A 19,617-nucleotide genomic window follows, 5' to 3' on the forward strand; every position below is an offset into this window, starting at 1 on the left:
GACCTTAGAACTGACTAACTACGGATGTCGTTAATGTAACTCTAAACTGAGCTTTTAGAGTGGCAGCTTTGACCCTTTGCGACTTCAGATATTTTGGCTATGAAGCCTCCTTAGGGTGCTCCATATATAAGTATCGTTAATGTGCCAAGAAAAAGAACCAGTCATAACTAAGGAAACAATTAAGATTAAACAAATCTCAAAAAAAAAAAAAGACATAGCATGTCATATGTTCATTTATCTATATTTAAAATTCCATTAGGGAAAATTCTTTTAAAGACTCAACATTAGCTTCAATGCTAAAGTGGTATTTAGACTCTGCAATAGCATTCAGAGCGGCAAATGGTGCACACTTAAGGGTGACATTACAAGAATAACATACAGGATAAGTAAATATTCTTCTCTGAAGAGTTCAGTATTTCAGCATCTCAGGGCTTTTTGCAAACAAGTAGGAGATTTAGCACCTGTATGCTCTTTGAGTATTATTTTCCACCTGAAAGCTGAAGAAAAGAAAGAGTTAAGGTATTTCTTAGGCTCCTAAAGCGAAGCTGGGGCAGAACTTAAAATAAACAGTAGATAAAATAGCTCTCCTGAGAAGGAGCGCTGTGCGATTCGTTCGCTGAGCCCAGATCCTTCTGGACAGCAGGATCCTTCTCTGCACGCCTTCTGCTGAGCCCAGATCCTTCTGGACAGCAGGATCCTTCTCTGCACGCCTTCTGCAAGCTCAGCTCCTTTCTGCTGGGCTAAACTGGCGCTGCAGCTCAGCTGTGGCAAAGAGAGCTCCTGAGGAGGGCTATCCCCGGGAAAAATGAAGAAGAGCAGAAGACAGCAAAACACATGAAGCTGCCAGCATCACGACTCGGGGTAGGGCAGGCGGAAGGAAGGAGCTCGGAAGGGAATCCTTGTCCTGGGGCGGGGGGGAAAGCCCAGACAGGACATGGGATGAGCTGAAATACAACTTCAGTGGGATCAGCTACTATAGCCTCAGCCTACCTTCCCTAAGAAATGCTGAGCACCACCTTAAAAGCTGATCCTGTTGCCCTTAGTGGTGGAGGGGACTGTGGGGCAGCATTCAACCCAGCACAGCCGAGGCGTTCCCCAGAAACATCCCAGGGACGGATGAGATGGGAAACGGAGATTGGTGCTGGCGTCAGACCGCTCCATAACAGGAGGTGGAAAGGATTCGTGCCCGTGACTGCCGGTCACCACCTGAGATTTGTTCCCCCGAAGAACAGCCGAGGCTACTTTGTGCCTGCAAGAAGAATGGTCCCAGTCTGCGTGCAGCAACAAGAGGTCTGAGAAAACACTCCCACCAGAAATCTGAGCACAGAAATTAAAGAAATAGAGGAGCAGTAAGAAATCACACACACCCCACAGATTTATAGTCTTGTTCCTGCAGCCAGATCAACTAGTAGAAACCCACTGATTTCAACAAAATCTTGATTTTGCAAACACTGAAAATGAACAGAAATTTGTGCTGTAAAAATGTAAAAAAAAAAAATGCAAACTGACAATTTTTATTTCTCAAATGTAATACAGTTACGTTTCAAGCATACGAAATGACAATTTATCAAAGCCCCTGCCCCAGCTGGTGAATACATGACTTCTGGAATACAAACAGTAAAATCCTTAATGAGACAAGTACAACAGGTAAAACTGCTGCTTCAGAAATACCCTAAGCATCTGCAGTTACCCAATTAGTGATCTGGCAGGAATGTGAGCACATTTCCCCATTCAGCTCTACAGAAGAAAAATAAATATTTAATGTATGTAAACTCAGTCACTGACTGATCATTAGACATTACCCTAAAGAAACAGGAATATCTTATAATATACTCACCCGTATTTTCTCAGACTTTCTCCACATCTTTGTGAAGATTAAGGAACAAAAGTAGGATTTAAATTAAGAGCTCCAAGTTTTCATAAAATAGCTTTGTGTGTTTATTGTCTACCCCAGAGTACCGCAAATAACTACGCCTAAAATGCAGTTTATGACTGAGAAAGAAATGCACGTGATGCTAAACACCCCTACGTCTCCCGCAGGGTTTTCTGGGGAGCTAGGGAAAAACATTCTTCACCTCTCTGTAAAGCGCAATTTTGCTTCTCAGAGGGAAAGGACCATTTCACTTTGATTTGCCTCACACCTGAGCAAGAAGATATCATGAGCAATGGTGGGTCAAGAAAGCGTGGAGTCAGGTCACGTGCTGCTGGGCAGCTCTGCCTGCTCCCACCCAGCAAACCACTGCAAACAGCTGGAGAGCCAAAACGGGCTCCGTGACCTGCCCCTTCCCCGCCAGCTGTCAGCGCGGCAGGCTGCGGCGGGTGCAACCGAATGACTAGCTGCTGTACATCTCATTAAATGTTCCCACAGCTTCTCAGAATTGCTGATCTGTGTGTCAGCTCTGCTCCTCAGGAAGGGAGCTGCTGTATCATTAGTAGCTTTCTGCTACGGAAAAAATAAAAAAAGACTGTAACACCCCTTCAGCACGTACGTGACCCAAAATGCTGAAGTTTTCAGGACACTGGCTTCTCACATCAAGAACAAAAATGCATTCCTGGTGAAACAATAGGAAGCACAAAGAAATGGTATCAGGAGGTCGCCACATACTCCTGAAGTTGCTCCTACAACCACAAGCTACTTTCACCATAGCTCACCATTCACCTTCGGAGCCTTCCTCCTGCCAGCCCTGCAGGACCAGACTTGCATGAACGCAGATCCTGGCATACTAAAACCTAAAGAAACAAAATTTTGTGCAGGTGAAATTAAAATAGAGCTTGATCTTTTATTCACAGTTTTGAGTGGATAAAATTACCTTCAAAGATCACAAAGTTTTAAAAGAAAAGTCACTCTCCTATAGCAGGGCATCCACGTTAAGCAAAATACCATCTATTCCTACAGCAGCATTGCAAGCCAGAGCAGCCATCCGCCTCTTCTCATCAGCGGCACCACTGTTGTTCACGTTGCAGCAGCTAGAATACCTTCTTTACAACCCCAAAGGAATTTCCTACTTAAGGCACTTTTTGTTTCATGCATAACACCCAGAGCACGATGAGCTTTTGATTAATCATACGGTGATTAATTACGTGCACTTTTTATGGTTTGAATTCAGCAGAGCAATCAGCTCCTCACAGCAGCATATTTCCAAGTTCTGAAGTTGCCAATGATCTGTCACTAGACATATACGTACCGTACTCCTGTGTACATTCCTCACATGTTTAGATTATGTTCTTAGAGCACTTGCACGGGAGTGGCAAAAGTTAGCCCATTAATACATCAATACCCTGCAGTCAGCAACAGGCAAGAAGAGATATTTTTAACATGTATTAAAATGTAACTGTACTTTCCATAAATGTTACTGAATCAAGAGGCTGATCCAACAACATTTGTTATCAGGTAATAAATATATGTGGCTGACCTGGCCGGACAATATATTTTAAAAGCAAAGTTGCCTTATATACACAAACATCTATTTTAGTTAATAATGGGAAACATACACCTTTCTCCTTAGTATAGCTCATATTTTAAAGCAGAGACTTGTAGGAGTGAAGACAATAACAAAATATGCGCAACTTAGACACGTAACATGTGGGAGATACTATTTGTACCTCAAGTCCTGCCATGGACGAATTCCCATTCGGCCGGTGGGTACGCAGGCACAGGATAAGGCCAGTCCTTCCAAGGAGCAGCGGACTGACAGCCCCAGGAGGGACAGACGTTTGTCCCTATACGAACCGGGCTGTGTCAGGTCAGACCCAAGACCATCGAGCCCGACAAACGACCTTGGACCATCCTCTGACAACAATGAATAGCTAAAAAAGAGAACCAGGATAGGGAAAATATGTAGGGATTAAAATATTATCCCAATCTCCAGTAGCCTGTGGCTCAGACCTACTCAGGCAGAGCAGGCATTACAGTATTTAGGCAAAGAGCCTGTTCAAGTGCAACTGGAACTCTCTCTTTTACAGGTATCTGACATTTGCTTTAATCCCAAATGTTCTTTCTGATTAGCATGCATTTAAATATGCATGAATACATGTCTGTACTCGTACCTTGTTTGGGGGGCTCGGGGGCGGCAGAGTGCAGGATATCTTCTCCCATTAGTTTCTACTAACAAGTTACAATGTTTGTGAATTACCTGTTAGAAGCAACTCTTCTTTTCTTAGCATTGAAAAACAAAACCCAAAATGGAGGTTAACAAATATAATCCTGTTAAAGCTATTGTCTGTATGAAATTGTAACAGAACCAATGCTTCTTACTTCATTCATGCTATTTTCCTGGTTTAGGACTGCAGAGCTAGAGACCCTGTATCATCCTGAAGCTTTACGGATTTTCATTTTACTTGTATATAAAGCATCTCCGAGTCTTACACAGTGCTGCTTTCCCAATCTCTGCCTGTTCACTTGGAGCCATTTCCCACAGATCTGATATAGTATTTGAGCGGAGACATTGCCAGTGTAATTTTAGAAGTTTCCCTGGTAACCGCTGCTGACATCTCTAACTCAAAATTTAAGATTACAGCTCTCTGTAGCACCCTTCCATGGCAAACGGCCTTGCGTCAGCTGAGCTAAGGAACCTCACAAATGACAATTCAACTTCTGCTTTTCAGAGAGTGAAGGTACATGCCCACAGACATTTCGTTCGCTTAAAGAAAGCTGCCCTCGCCTTCCCCAGTCTGCAGGTAGGGAAAAGGCACAGATAAAACTCTCGGAAAGTGATTCAAAGAAGGAAAAGTGGGACTGGAAAGAGGTAGATGCTGGAGAGAGGGCAGGTAAGAGACACAAGGGAAGAGCTAGAAGCAACAGCATTTAGAAGGCAACAGGAACCCCTGGAAGAAGCTGTGAGCTGGCAAGGAAGAACTGAAAACAAATGAATTTAAAGAAATGAAGAAAATAAGGAGAAAGGGGGAAATTGTATTCCTTTAATCTTTAATTGCTCCTTCAGTACATTTTTTGGAGGATGCTAACCCTCTCCAGGTCTGGAAGGCAGGTAAAGTGAAAAGAGGGTCACTGTGAGATGCTATTGTTGGTCCCCTGTGTCCCTCAATGCTTTATCTCTGGGCAATCTTGTCTGAAAAAAACACAAATTCTTCAGCCGTTTCTGTTGATGACTCAGGTCTAGACTAAAGAGGCAAATCTATCTCCCTTCTTCAAGCAAAGTCACAGCCCAATAGTGCATCACAGGTACCTAGCAATCCCTTCGAACTAAAGAGTTCAGCATTTCCCAATCACAGCCCCTTCCCACGAGTTCCTCTCCTCTTCCCAGTGCCCACCACCGCCTTCCTGGTAGGCATTCATGGTCACGAGTTGGTTGCCCTCCTTTTGTTTGGTCTGATGGACACCCAGGCCACATCTATATCTTGCAAATTATTTCATAAGTATTACCTTTAAGAAACAGTTCTCCCATGCCCACCGAAACCCTGCCGTCCGTTTCTGTGACCTTACCACTGGGAGCTTTTCCCCCTCCTGTTCACCCCAAAGGCTCATCCTGGCTGCGTGCCCCTGACTATGGCCCGGCGGTGGCAGGGCCGTGTGAGCTTTCTGGGGCAGGGACTGCATTTTCGGTCTGAGTTTATCCGGTATCTAGCACTTTGGGATCCCGGTCCAGAGTGGGCTCTTGCTGGTATAACAATCATAGGTACTGGTGAGGCAAAGTGAAGAATGGATACTGAGAGACAGAAATAAAGAACCAGGGAAAAAAAAATCGCTTTGAAGAGTGAAGATTGCCTTGTCTTCATTCTCCCATTTTCCCAGGTACATGGGTGCATATTGGAAGACACCTGCAGGAATATATTTTCCTCCTCAACACATATCATTACTTTTACTTTAACTCCTCAGGGACTGGAGTGCTATGTATCAGCATGCAGTGTTAAAAAGCACCAGATCAGGTGTCAGAAAATGGCCTCGGCACCACCGACCAGTGCTACCCCACCTCTCTGGGCCCCATCTTTCCTCCCGTCCTTCATCAGGCAAGTTCCAGCTTCCTTGACATAGAGCCTCTGTCTCTGTGCAACACCTATCACAACTGAAGCCCTGTTTTTCCTTTTGGAGCCAATGATAAGGAGGAAGAAAAAGCAGCAAATAATAACAATAATACAGCTAAGGGCAGTATAATTTAAGAAAAAGGCTGGAGAATCCCTGTCACTTACCCTATATTGTACAGGAAAACCTATGGAGTGTGGTGCTCATTAAGGTGAAAAGAAAAATAGGCAATACAGAGAGATAGAGGAAAGGGGAAATCTAGCTGTTTGGGCCCTTACTACAGCAACAACAACAACAACAAAACACAATAAAGGCAAAACACAGTGCCGAGCAAAGACGGGAAAAAAAAAGGTTGTGTATAGAAACAGCAGAGCAGGGTGAAGGAGAGAACCAGAGAGCTATAAACCATTATAAACAGAAAGTGCCTTGAGGAGTAAGTGCTGAGGTAGGGAAATCACAGTGCCACAGCAGAGGTCACGAGGAAATGTGCTCTGGGGGGAAGCCCTGGTGCAGAACTCACCCTAGAAAGGGTCCGAGTAGCTACTGCCAGAGCAGGTTAGCTGTAGTTAGTGCATGGGAGCAGTCAGTAGAAGGACTGTGATCAAAAGTATTCAGAAAGCTTTTTGCCCAAAACCACTTGAAGCCCTTCATTGTCTTTGCATCCCAGGTTATTGATGGTTTCAACTACAATTCTGAATAAAAAGGAGTACAGAACCGATTGTGCGTTGCTGCTGTAGCTGAGCTCACCAGCTCTTCTCACTGAGAACCAGGCAATGTCTTCACGGACGAACATCCCCCCTCTAAAATTCCCGAGCCATCTACTACAGCAGCAAGCTTTCAGCACTCTTTCAGAATCTTTTAACACATTTTTTCTTAGATGACTAGAAGGGAAAATGTGCTTTCCACTATTATTATTACATTACTGAGCCTTCTTTCCATCCGCTTCCTTATTTTCTAACTGCTTCAACATGTTTGAGAACAAGCGGTGCGTAAGAGTGCAACTCACACTTTAACAGACATTCATAAATTTAGATTTGAATTACAGTGCTGGTGCCATGCTGTGCAGCAGCTGGGAGGAAACTAGGCCAGTATATATTGGTTACTGACAGAAAAGAAGAGATTTTTCTGTAACGGTACTGCCAGGTACAATTGACAGCTCAGCATCTCCACTCTCTGAGTATCTATAAAGAGATGCAAAAACCCTCAGCATAGCTGCATTCCAATATTACATAAAATGAAAGCCAAACAACTTATCTCTTCCAGAAAATCTAGTCTCATCACCTGAACTTTAAGTGATATAACTCCCATGGCTGCAAAATCAGAATCACACTCATAAGCATATGAAAAATCCAAGTTTTACATTCTGTGATTCATATGGTATCGGCCTTCCCTCCTGCACTGGCCTAAAACCAAGTGTAACCTCGCAACAGCCCCAGGCATCTGACGGCAGGCAAAGGGAGGAGGCAGGTTAGGACCTGAACTAAAAGAGATCTAAGCTAGACTGACCTTTGAACTCTGCTTGCAGATGTCATCTGTAGAGTCTAAATTTAATCTTCCTAACAGAAGACAATCCTGCAACCTGGCAGTGAACCTAGGAGGAACTTTGGCTTTTCCCCCAGGATAACGCATAAACTTGTTACAGGCCTTAAATCTCTGTCTGTGGTAGGGAGCAGGCAGGAGAAGATCCTCAGGGAGTCCAGGTCAGACCCCTTCAGAAACCATCCACGAGGACGTAAGGAACCAAAGAACAAGTTTCCAGCCATGAAGTTTCTGCTCCGTGTTCTGCTGGGGGAAAGCTGTAGCTGCTGACGGAACAGCTCTGAAGCTTACCCTTCACCACCCACACATTTCCAGAGTTCTTCAACCTTTTCTGGAGCCTGATGCTCCAGGGCATGGCAGCTCCTACGGGTCTTAAGTGTCTTCTTCCACATTCTGCACAATGCAGGCAGCCTGACAGGGTAGCGAGGGCTGGGTCAGAGCTCTCCCCTGGCTCCTCTTCAGAGCTAGGAACTGCTCAGTGCCTTCCCGTCCTAGGAGCCTGACGCCCCAGGAATTTGCAGCTTTGAGTTTCTCCTGCCTTTCTCCTCTGGGTGATGGCGTTTTCTCTTGGCTGTATTGACCCAGTGTAGCCCGTGCTGCAGCGGTGTGACTGCAGAGCGGTTATGTGCCCGTACCAGAGACCTTTCTTTTAAATAACACAATCCCTCACTATTCTTCCTCACTGCTCAGCAAAATTCACTACATGCTAATCACAAGCTGACTACAAGCTTTCCCTTAGACTACTGATAAACAGGGGAGCGTAAACGGGCCATTTCTCAGTGCTTATTAGGCATGATAACGATTGAGCACCATGCCAGAACACAAACCAGAGTCAGGACTGCAGGCGCCGAGTTTGCAGCCAGCTGAACACTGTTCCCTGGTTTCTGCAGAGTTCAGCCCAGCTGCTGACAGCGGCGCGCGTACGACTAAAGGCGTCCTCACCCCTGCCTGACGCACAGCTCACCTTCACAGGTAGAGAAGTAGGCTGTGTGGGCACCTAAGAACCCCGCGTGGCCAATCTCACCGCCGCAGAGGGAGTTAAGGTGCGGCGCCGTCGCGCCCTGCGGTCTGGCCTGCCTCCCAGGCTGCAGAGGAAACACAACATAAAGCTCAGCCTAACCTCTGCTGGCCCAAGAGCTGCTCCTTCTCAGAGATCCACCAGCGCGATCCAACACCACGGCGAATCCACAAGCAAAAATCCATTTACGTTGCGGTGTACTGAGAAACCCAAACTGAAACTGGGGCTTTACTGTTCACACTGGGAAGCTATTTTTGCCGTAAATCACTTCAGACTAAAGAGGCAGGTACAGGGAGGGCAAAGGCACAGAAGGGCAAGGTGAGGTTAAGTAGGTCAGTAAGACACTGCCCAGCCTTATTGCTAGGACCCCGTACCGCTCATCTGCCAGCCATCTCCTCACTCATTTTTTCCCAGGGAAAATCTGTTGATATCTCACCATATGACTGGGGTGGAATCCTTAAGTAACATTTGCAAATTATTTTTATATCCCCAAGTAAGAGGTGCAATACAAATATGTGACATTATAAACGAACAGCCCTTATGTCCGAACTCCTTTAGCAGCACAGAGAAAAATGAATTTCTTATGGAATAATTTGCTCCTTAGCAAGTTCCTTCTTCAAAGAAAATAATAAAAGACCGAATTTAAATTTCATCTGCATTTTTGACCGCAGAAACATTAAAGGATATTCAGCTGGAACATTTTAAACCATGCCAGAGCCCTTCCATTTTAGCTTTACCTTTACTGAGAACAGGACGAAGGTCGGTGTTCGCTGCATCAGAAGACGACTTGTTAAAGTGCAAAATCCTTCTCAGGAATGGAGCTTCAGAAAGCACTGTGCTTTGAAATAATATCCTCAATTACGTTTTAAAGTTGGAAGTTAAACGGGATTGCAGATAACAGGTACTTACAGCCAGAAAAGCCTAAGGGTAGGCTGATTTAAAATAACTCCGAACAGTAACCTGCAGAGATCAGACTATTGCTAGAAAGATATTCCTGGAGGCACTGGGCTTTCTTTTTGAACTCCTTTAGAACTAACAACTAATGGGATAGCTTTCTTGCATTCGGCCTTTACAACTAGGTAGAAGCAAATGGGAGACAATGACAAATGACATTCAACTTCAACATCTTTTTTTTTTTTCATTATTAAAAAAATGGGTTTAGTGAATGCCTTTGAGGTTCTACGTTCTCAGGGGCAGATTTCTGCTCTACATCCCACCAATATAAATCTGGAATAATGTCAGTGAAGTCGATGGAAATATTTGGGCATTACACAGACAATTTTGAGGAGAACTGGTTAAAACTGATTTAACTGCAAGAAGAGACAAGCAGATATTTTACACTTAGTCAATGGGCGAGGGGAGCACAGCAGTATGCATGCTCTGAAAAGGGTGGTGTTCTGATCAAATTTGGCTTTATCACCTGGACGGTGGAGGCTTTAAGGCACGTAACACTGAACTATAAACTACTCCCAAAAATATTTTAAAAATAGCTTTATACAAAAAAGAGCATTTCCTGCCCTCAGATACCACCATATATTTCTAATAACCATATGTGTATGAACCCTAAACTCTACTGCAAGTTGCATTTCAGTTTGGTGACCAGAACCATGATCCATGAACTGCTAATCTTGGCCCAACTAAGCGATCTGTTGAGCTTAGTTGCTGTTAAAGAGTTCACATCCATAAACATGGATGTTTATTTCCTCTCCTCATGATATGCCTGGCTTTCTATTTAACCAGGGAAACCTACGGAGAGGTAAAAACTATCGTCTGCTGTGGTATGTACATAGTCTGGGAAGGAACACTAATGTTTCACATTAATGCTGTCTCATATTCACATGCCAGATCCTATTCTAGGTGAACTAAATGCCTCAATAATTGCCTCAAAGCCCTTCCTGACACCCTCGTGACCACGAGCCAACAGTCCTGACTCTACCGTTTGCTTCTAAAATTAAAGCATAATAATAATATCATCTTCGTTTCCAGGGCTCGTCCTTTGTGATGTGTACCTGGACAGACGAAAAACTTTCAGATGTGAAAGAAGATGAGCAGATGAGTATTAATACTTAAAAGCGCCTTTACATGATGCACGCTTACGACACTGGCAGTTCTTCAATTAACCATCATAGTTTTGACCTGGAGAACTTCTGTGAATTCACAGTTTCTTTCATTCTGCCTTCAGCCTGCAATACACCGCACAGACTAATGCAAGCTTGATCAACCAAAGCCAGATAAAGTATAAGAAAATAGATTTTTAAAGAAAAAAATAAATTTTCCCTTCTCTTCACACATTTTTTTTCTGCATACCCTTACGCCTAGTACACCTTGTGCTCTTTGATAAGATGCATCTTTCCCACAGAGTTAATTTTGATCACCTACGTTCAGCCAGCTGCGTGGCAGCTTTCAAGCTTTGATCCATCAGGCTGGAACCTCGACAAACCAGCCAACATACTGACCAAGTCAGCGTGACAGAAACACAAACTCAAATTAAGGCTTTCTGACCCAACAGGACCCCAGCTAGGAACAACCCCTTAGCTGGCAGTCAGGCCCGCGGTGCAGCAGTTCATTGAACCAAATGACCAAAATATTCAGCAGCGTGTCTAAGAATCCTCCTCTCAAAACAGACATTAACCCATGCTTTGGAAAAGTTCCCTGCTAACCCTGGGAGATTATTGACAGGTTTATTTCCTAAAGCAAAAGTTTCAAAATACAAATATTTTTTTCCTCTTTCAAATCATTCTTTGATATTCACTTTCTTTTTAACGTTTTTCATACTCATCAAAATCAAAAAAGCACCTGTGCTTGGTTGAAGCCTACCATTCAGCTCATCAGGCCAGATGCGTATGCTGTAGTCGATACGGGTTGTTCATTTTACAGGCAAGAACTGAGTCTCTCTCTACAGTCATACACTGTGATGCACATAGCAATGGAGTTAATTTATAATTATTACAGTGAAGCAACCCCCCATAATAAGAAAACATTCTGGGAAATGAAGCAAGCTGCCACATCAGAAAGTTTCTTATTCCTTTATGTCAATGAAATCAGGTAACCCTAAACCTGAATGTAGCCCAAAATTTCTTTCATCGTGGGCACACATCCAGTATTTTATTATTGGTTTTGTGCAACACAAAGTGTTTTATTCCCTTGACAACAGCTCCTCACTGGTCTCCAGAAAGGAAGATGAAGCATGCTGCTTGGCTTATGTATAATTAAAAAGTCACTGGGTTGACCTTACTTCAAAATGAACACTGAAATAACATTTTCCTCACTGAAGGATTAAACGTACTAACACGGAGTCTGAAGATCTCTTTTTCCTCATAGCCACCCCTTTCCTTAAAATGCCCATGCCATCCTGAGCGATTGCTCTGCACCCCATAAAAAGGAGCTGCAGGGGACCCCCAGGGAACTCGCCCCTCTTGGAGCTGCGGTCCTTGGAAAGCGCACTGGAAAAGGTGCATGTGCAAGTTTGAATTTCAACTTTGCTGTCTACCTACTGCATTTTATTTAAGGATTTATGAATAAATAAAAGTTTGCCAGAAAATAAACAAAAGCTGCATCAACTGAGGTTCCCAAAGCCTGCAACTGGATTTGACTTGATACCAATAAAACGCCGTTTCTGAGAGCGCTGTGACACTGTGAAGAAAGAACAAAGCTAAGCGCTATAGGAACACCTCAGGAAGCTGAAGCACACTTTTTTTTCCAGCCTTGTGCCACGCCAGTGTTTCAGACACTAGCCATTTTTCTTGATTTACCAAGAATTCCCAGTTGTTTCTGCCACTCAACAATTACTTGCTCCTGGCCAATTTTTTCCTCTCTTCTGGACCACAGTCAGCAACATCCCTAGACTGTAACTTTGCTTTGCAGCCTTGGGCCAGTTATGAAACCACTGGATTGTTGCAGTGAGAGATAAATGATTCTTGGGTACCGAGGAGCAGGCAGGGCTTGGGAAAGGCTGTCCAACTAAAGAAAACCAAGCATGCACATCTTCCAGAAGTGACAAGAGAAAGGTTGCGGTTTTCTTACACAGGGCAATTAGAAAGGCACTCCAGGAGAGATTCAGCTGCGGAGTGCCCTCTCCCATTGCCGGCTTTATCTTACACAAGAACAGGCACAAAGCAGAAAGTCTGTGCCTGTAACAAAAGAAATACTGCCAGGCGTTCCCTCTTATTTTTTTTCCAAACTAAATGAGCTAAGAAAACCAAAAGGGAGTGTGAGAGGAGCTCTCCCAGCCACATCTGGTGTGCGTACCAGTCACCAAAAACTGCAGAAATTTCAAGACCTGATTGACGGGCTTGAAAAACAGCCTTGCAACAAAAGAGTGAAACAGAATCAGTGAGCTCCTATAGCAAAAGAGGTGGAAAGTTTACTCAATTATTTTGACGCACAGAAAAATGGTGGGAGCTTTACTCCTGTGATCCAACACAGGACGCTCTTCTAAAAGATGCACTTCCCTGGAAAAGCCGTCTGGTTTTGCGTGCTCCGGATCAGATTGCACAGGCATGGGAAAGGCTATCCTGCTGGACGTTTCTTTGTCTTTCTTTGCAGCCATAAAACATGCTCTGCCTCTAGATAAATTTCATCTCCTCAAATCCTCATCACATACTGCCTTCCTTCTCTGTGGCATGGTGGTTTATTTCTGGGTCGTTTCTACACAATTCTGAAGGACCCCCTGCAGCGGGGCAGAGTGGGGATGAGTACTCTGTGTTTCCACTGACAGAAAGGAACGGCTGAATACCGACTCAGATTGTACGGCTACGCTCTTTCCAGTCATAAACATCTACAGCACAGCAGAGAACAGATAAAACTGGTGCAGGGCAATGGTATACAGTTCCGTACAAGTTACACATTCTTAACTCTAGAAACAGATCACCAACGCGCTCATCAAAGAGGTTTATCCATTCTGCACAGCCTTTAATAGCACTCTCTAGTGAAATGAATTTCCTAGATAAACACGTTTTTATAAAATAACACTAATCCTATTCTGACAGTTTTTGTGTGTTTAAGTAGAAAATAGAACTGTTACATATTCATTAGATGTGGAACAACTCTAAGTGTTGTGCCACACCATTAATATTTATTTTACTCTGTCTTTTTTTTCCTCCTGCAAAAAGAAATACAATTTTTCAATCCATCAGTTTGCATTACTAAAATAAAAAGAAAAAAATGACAAAAGCCATGATAGGTGAAAATGAAATACATAAGGCCTTAATTCAGTGAGTAATAATTTACATAATTTAGTAAAACAGGGCAAGAGTCCTCTCACCGAGGTCAAGAGAAATAATCACATGCTTTAACTTAGCTACGTACCCATATACCTTGCTGACAGTTTCCACCAACTCTTGCGTGGTGGGAGGAGTGCTAGAACATTACTCTCTCCTGTTGCCCACTCTGTCTTTTGCTGGAGGTTAGCTGAGCAACTCGATGAGACATATGGTCTTCTCCTAACACAGCCTAGTTTATTTGCACAAAATGTGCACCATCGACACTTTACGTGCCAGCCTGCGAACGGGACAGATGAGGTGGACGCACGCTTCTTGCTGCTAGCGCTGCTGGGGGTAGGCTCTGGCAGAGGTGCTGAGCACAGTACTAGGAAACCATAACTAGTAAATACAGAAGTTAAAGCCAGTCATCTCTCTGTGTGCGAGCAGCAGCTGGGTGAAATTAAATCACCTGGACAAGAAATCAAGAGTCCATCAGTGCCCTTTGTCAAATTAGAGTATAAAAGCAAGAAGAAACTGTACACAAAGCAATGCAGCAAAGCAGCAGCTAGGTTTAACGCCATCTGCATAACATCTTGCTGAAAGAGCAATCTGCACAGCAAAGATTACAGAGAATTAATCTTGTTTTCTAAATATATTTAGTGTTTGTATGCAATGTTCCATTTACACTGGGAATGCGTACTATGTACCTGCAGAACTTGAAACAGTTTTGTTGACCCCTAGGAAAGCCAGCTGCAGGAAATTATTTAATACAAACATACCACTCACAAAAGAGTAAGTTATGCTAAGGATTTAGGGCAATTCAATAGAGGCAAAACAAAACACTGCCTTTTGAGGGGCATCACAGAAGACTATCTTTTCAACTGCTGAAATGAAATGACTTTTTTCACATCAGCATACAGTAAAAACCTCTCATGCATTTCGACATAAAAGCTCAAGCTTTGGAATGGTGTATTTAAGCTAATTGTTTTATGTGCTAAAAGAAACAGAAAAGGTAGTAAAAAATGTGTCCTTTCTCTTTAGCTTTTCTGCATTTAAATATTTAATGTATTTTCTTACACGATTACCTAAAATGAGTTCCTCTATTTAAAAAATGTAACAATTGAAATATGCATTTACCTCTTGCCATTCCTTTTCTACCCCGCTCCTTTTAAGCTGTAAAATCATGTTCTGAAGCCACTAAAAGTAGTGTGACATCTGCAAAATAATGTATTTTGTTTTTAATGCATGCACTCAGCTGCAGGTCTGACTTTGAAGTACTTAATTCTGAAATATATACAATAATCCTATGTCCCAGAGAAATGGAAGTAAAGCATTCAAGACTACATCGTTCTTATGAAAAGGGCAGGGTAAGGAATGGACCAGACACACCTCAGCCTTTTCAGTTCTCCTTTGTTACCAGCTTTCCTGTCCCCCCAGAAACTACACAGCATTTGTGCTCCACGCTTTCCCAGGGCCCACGTCTACCTGGAAAGGAATTCAAAAGAGAGGAGGAGAGAGCTTTAGGATGAACTGTCTCAAACAGTAGATACGTTAATGGGATGCAACGTGGAAAGGCCAGGCACAGAGCTGTAACCTAAGATGAACACATTTGGTAAGAGGAAGGCTATTTTGTAGGCTGTAAAGACATTTGCGCATTTAGACTACAAATTCCATCGCCTTATTTCTCATCCTCCTCCTGAGAATGATCTCGGTTACCGTTAACTGCTCTGGGACAAGCCACGTAAGCCCTTCTACAGCCCAGCGTTTGAGCCTAGGATTGTTTCAGCATCCACAAAACACACAGCAATGTGACATGGAAAAGCCAGGGAGAGGCTCCTGCTTTGATTTGACCCCACTTCTTTGAGCTAGAGGTGAGGAGAGAAGAGGATTGAAGTCCAAGACATTCACACCCATAACAAAAACCCTGGGCTTCTCTTGTGCAGCCACGTTAATACTTTCTCTGAGTCATGGCGGTGTCTTCAACGCCTCCCCAAAAACAGAATTGGAAAAAAATATGGTTTTCTTATTGCAATATAGTCCCTTTTTTGTCCTGAGCACTAAACCATCCACTCCCAATTACCAACTTCTTGCTTTGCCTGTTTCACACCTATATGATCTTAGCAATTGATGTCAGAGAGAGTAACAAAAGCTGTGCCACCTCACCACCCAGAGTGGAGACATCGGCATCCAGATGATAAACCTGCTTGTTTGACATGCTTTTAAGTATTGGTGATTTACTTAATCAAGTCTCACAAAGAAGCAAATTAAACCCATGGCTATTAGAAACAATGACTGCTTTTTAATAGGGACAGTAATTTTGCCCAGGCTGGCTGAATCCATTCACTGTCTCTGTAACTTCCCTCTGGTTGTATATTGTAGTCACACTCTCACATACATGTGAACTCTCGCACTGTCTCTCTAAGACCTTTTAAATAAAATTAATACTGTTGCAAACCGATTCCTTGACTCTGCCAAGCAAATAGAATGACCTTAGCCGTTAAAGTCTCAAAGCCATTCATGCCCAGAATAGCAACTTCACCATCTATTACACTAAAAAATAAAATCCTAAGGTATCCCAAAATTTGGGGAGTTATTCAAAGTCGGATTTTATTACCCTCTAATAAGCATCTAAATCAAAAACAGAACTGCAGGGTAAGATGCTAAATGCTCGGTTATTGATGAAAGCACTCCTAGAATATTTCACTAATGGCTCAGACTTGATTAATATAAAAAAGAGATCCTATTGATTTTGCTTAAAAAAAACATTTAAAAAGTGCTCAACATGCTGGCAGCAGAAATATATTATGAAGTGCACAGAAAAACTAGTATTTAAATAAGGAAAAAAGAGAGCCAGCCAGGCAGAGACATTAGAAGGAGATAAATTATGAAGCCTTTGTCAATCTCACTGAAGCAGCACCAGCACTGGAGGCAGAGTTAGGGCCAGGCTATGGCAGCACACTACTATGGGCTAAGGATCGCAAGTCCAAATTCCAGACAGGCAATATTCAGCTCAAAAAGCAGGACGTGCTTTTCTACCAGGAATTTCCCCATTAACAACGCTCATTAAAATGAGACAAATTTTTCATTCTGTGTCACAGATATATTTTAAACGGTAAATGCATATTTTCTGACCAGAGCAGCATAAAACTCCTGTTAACTACCGCTTGTCTCAGCTGGGCACTCAGTACTAACTCTTCTACTAGTCTCAGAAATATTGTATACACACTTTTCCTCTCACTCTAAATAGCCCTTAATGTTGAGATATCACAACTGTCAGTAATCAAGATCCAGGATCACAGGATATTTTGTTCTGGAAAAAACGATGTTTTTCTGTGGATATAGCACAATTCTGAAGTCTGGTATCTCAGGGACATGCATGTTAATAAGAACAAAGACGTTAAAATGAATATTTCCCTAGGTTCCCATGGGAACATAACACTTCTTTCAGATCTGGATAGTTTCAAGATACTGGGTTAAACACTTATTAAAACATATCTAAAAAAGCTATTCTGAGATTTTTCAGTGGCGTCCCAGTTACTGTGCTGAAGGGGCAGAGACCCATTAAAGCACAGGGGTGCCTAGGAAAGAGCATGCAAGTGAGGCCCAGCACCTAGGAAAGACACGGGCAAGTAGCCAGAGGAATCTGAATGTTTGAAAAGATAGCTCAGCTGTTTAGGGCTGGAACGGGGCTGACACTCATCAGTGGTCATAAAACAAGCTGATACTGCATAATTTGTTCATGGCTTTATGCACTCTTTACACTGTGTCTTCTAAGAACACCTATGTGCTGTCTGCCGTCGTTCTGTGTGCTATCCGGCCATTTGCAGCGACAACCAAACATACTCGCTACCCAACTTGTAAGTGAAATAGCTTCTGTAGTTCCAATAGAAGTTATGTGGGGAGAAGTTTGTCGTTAATTTGAGATAGAGAAGTTCTGCCTTTACTTCTGAAGGTGACAGAACCTAGCACTGGGGAAGATGACAGGAATCCCAGGAAAAAAATGTCTAGCTAGAGCCGGTGAAAGTCTCTCTACTTGCTACAGAGGAATAGAAGTATTGAGGGAAGTCGCATTCGTAAACTGAAAGATACCTCCCGTCTTTAGAAGCACTATCTACACACCTTATGCAGATTCCTGAACATGTACAAGCGCGTTCCTCCTCTCCCTATGCTTTCCATGTGCATTAGGACTTGCAGCCTAAACCAAAACTTGCTGATGCCAACAGGATGCTTTCCTTTGACTGCCATTTCCTTTCTCCTGAGTGACTAGACTATGGAACAGATCCCGTCTTCTCAGGATCACAGATCTGTTAGCAATAATTACAACAGACCAGTTGCACGCTAACCTAAAAGCTGATAAAAATATAATTCTCCTTTTGAAATTAAAAATATCAGGGGGTCTTACATGGAATAGCAAGAAAGTCATGGTGAGCATTAAACAAACAGATGAGATAAAAAATGTGCCAGACACTTATAACACTGTATACAAATGTACCCTATTAATAGAAAGATTTCTCAATTGCACTAATTTTTAAAGAAACAAATCACTGGAGATGAAACAAGTAGACTAATAGAATTATACCTCCTGGGCTGTTTCTAAAAAAGCAGAAAGATAAATAAAATGAGCACTTAATCTAGAACATCACTGGGATAACATAAATCAGGTTCTTGGAAAAATACAGATTTAGACAATAAGAGAAGTTGTGTTTCAATCAAAGTGTTTGATCATTCAAGATAAGTATACTGGAAAATGAAATTTTCTGCTTTATTTGATTTCTTTAGGAAATAATCTCTTTCTTCTCTATTTCTATCCAAAGTACCAAAAATCCCACCCCGAAAAGAAACAACTGAACTCTCCCACCATTCTCTTACTGAACACAACTCTTTTCTCCCATCTCTGAAATCAATGTTTCTTACAATGGTTCCTTCATCCACATTGTACATTAAATATGCTGCTGCTACAGTGCCCTAATATTTCAATTTGCTTGTGATATTTTCTACATTTCCCTTAAGTTCTTTAAAAGAACATACAAAAGAAGAAAACTGCCTGTTTACTGAACAATAAAACATAAACTCTATCCTCCCTCTAAACAAAAGCTTCATTAGTCTTGCATAGACTTCAGTTTCTTATTGTACAGAAAACAAAAAAGCCCTACAGATGTCTGGAAAGGAATCCTGCAATGAGAGACTTCAGGATATTTATTTCATTTCTTAGATTGAAAGTAAGGTTGGAACTTGATCATTTCACATAATACCTTTTTGTAAGGTGCAGACAAAGACAAAATACAGCATGTGGAGACTCAAGTCAAGTTGGGAATAAAACACAACTTCTTTTAAGCAACAGAGGTAATTAGCTATCAAGATAACTTACCATAGAAAGTAGCAAGTCCATTAACGCAGAGTCATTAAATCAAATTTTCATGTCTCTCTCTGAAAGATACACCCTAATATAAGCACAAACTCTTGGCTTTACAGCATTCAGTCACTCAGAGTAAGCGAGTCAAGTCCCTGCACTCCAGAACCAAAACCCACAGGTGCAGGAGTTGTGCAAAGCCACAGCAGGCCACTTGGCCAGCAGCAGCCTAAAACTGTAACAGCAGCCAGTCCATTCCTCTCTGGTGACGTTTCAGTGACAATTTCAAAAGCAGGGCTTTCTCTCAGATATCACTCCCATGTTTAAACTACTCCTCATGTTCCTCATTATGACGAGAGGAAAACAGACCCGCTACTAACTTGTATGGGGATAGATAGGGAAGTCCGTTTAGGATAGTCCATTACATACATGGAAACAAACTAGGGTGATTTTCAGCATTCTCAAACTACTGTCTTTTAGTCATTTTGAAAATCCCAAGGGAAGCAGTGGTGTGAAATAAGCAGTGTAATCG

This window comes from Platalea leucorodia (assembly GCF_965183815.1).
Source record: "Platalea leucorodia genome assembly, chromosome: 4".
In the NCBI taxonomy this organism is placed as follows: Eukaryota; Metazoa; Chordata; class Aves; order Pelecaniformes; family Threskiornithidae; genus Platalea; species Platalea leucorodia.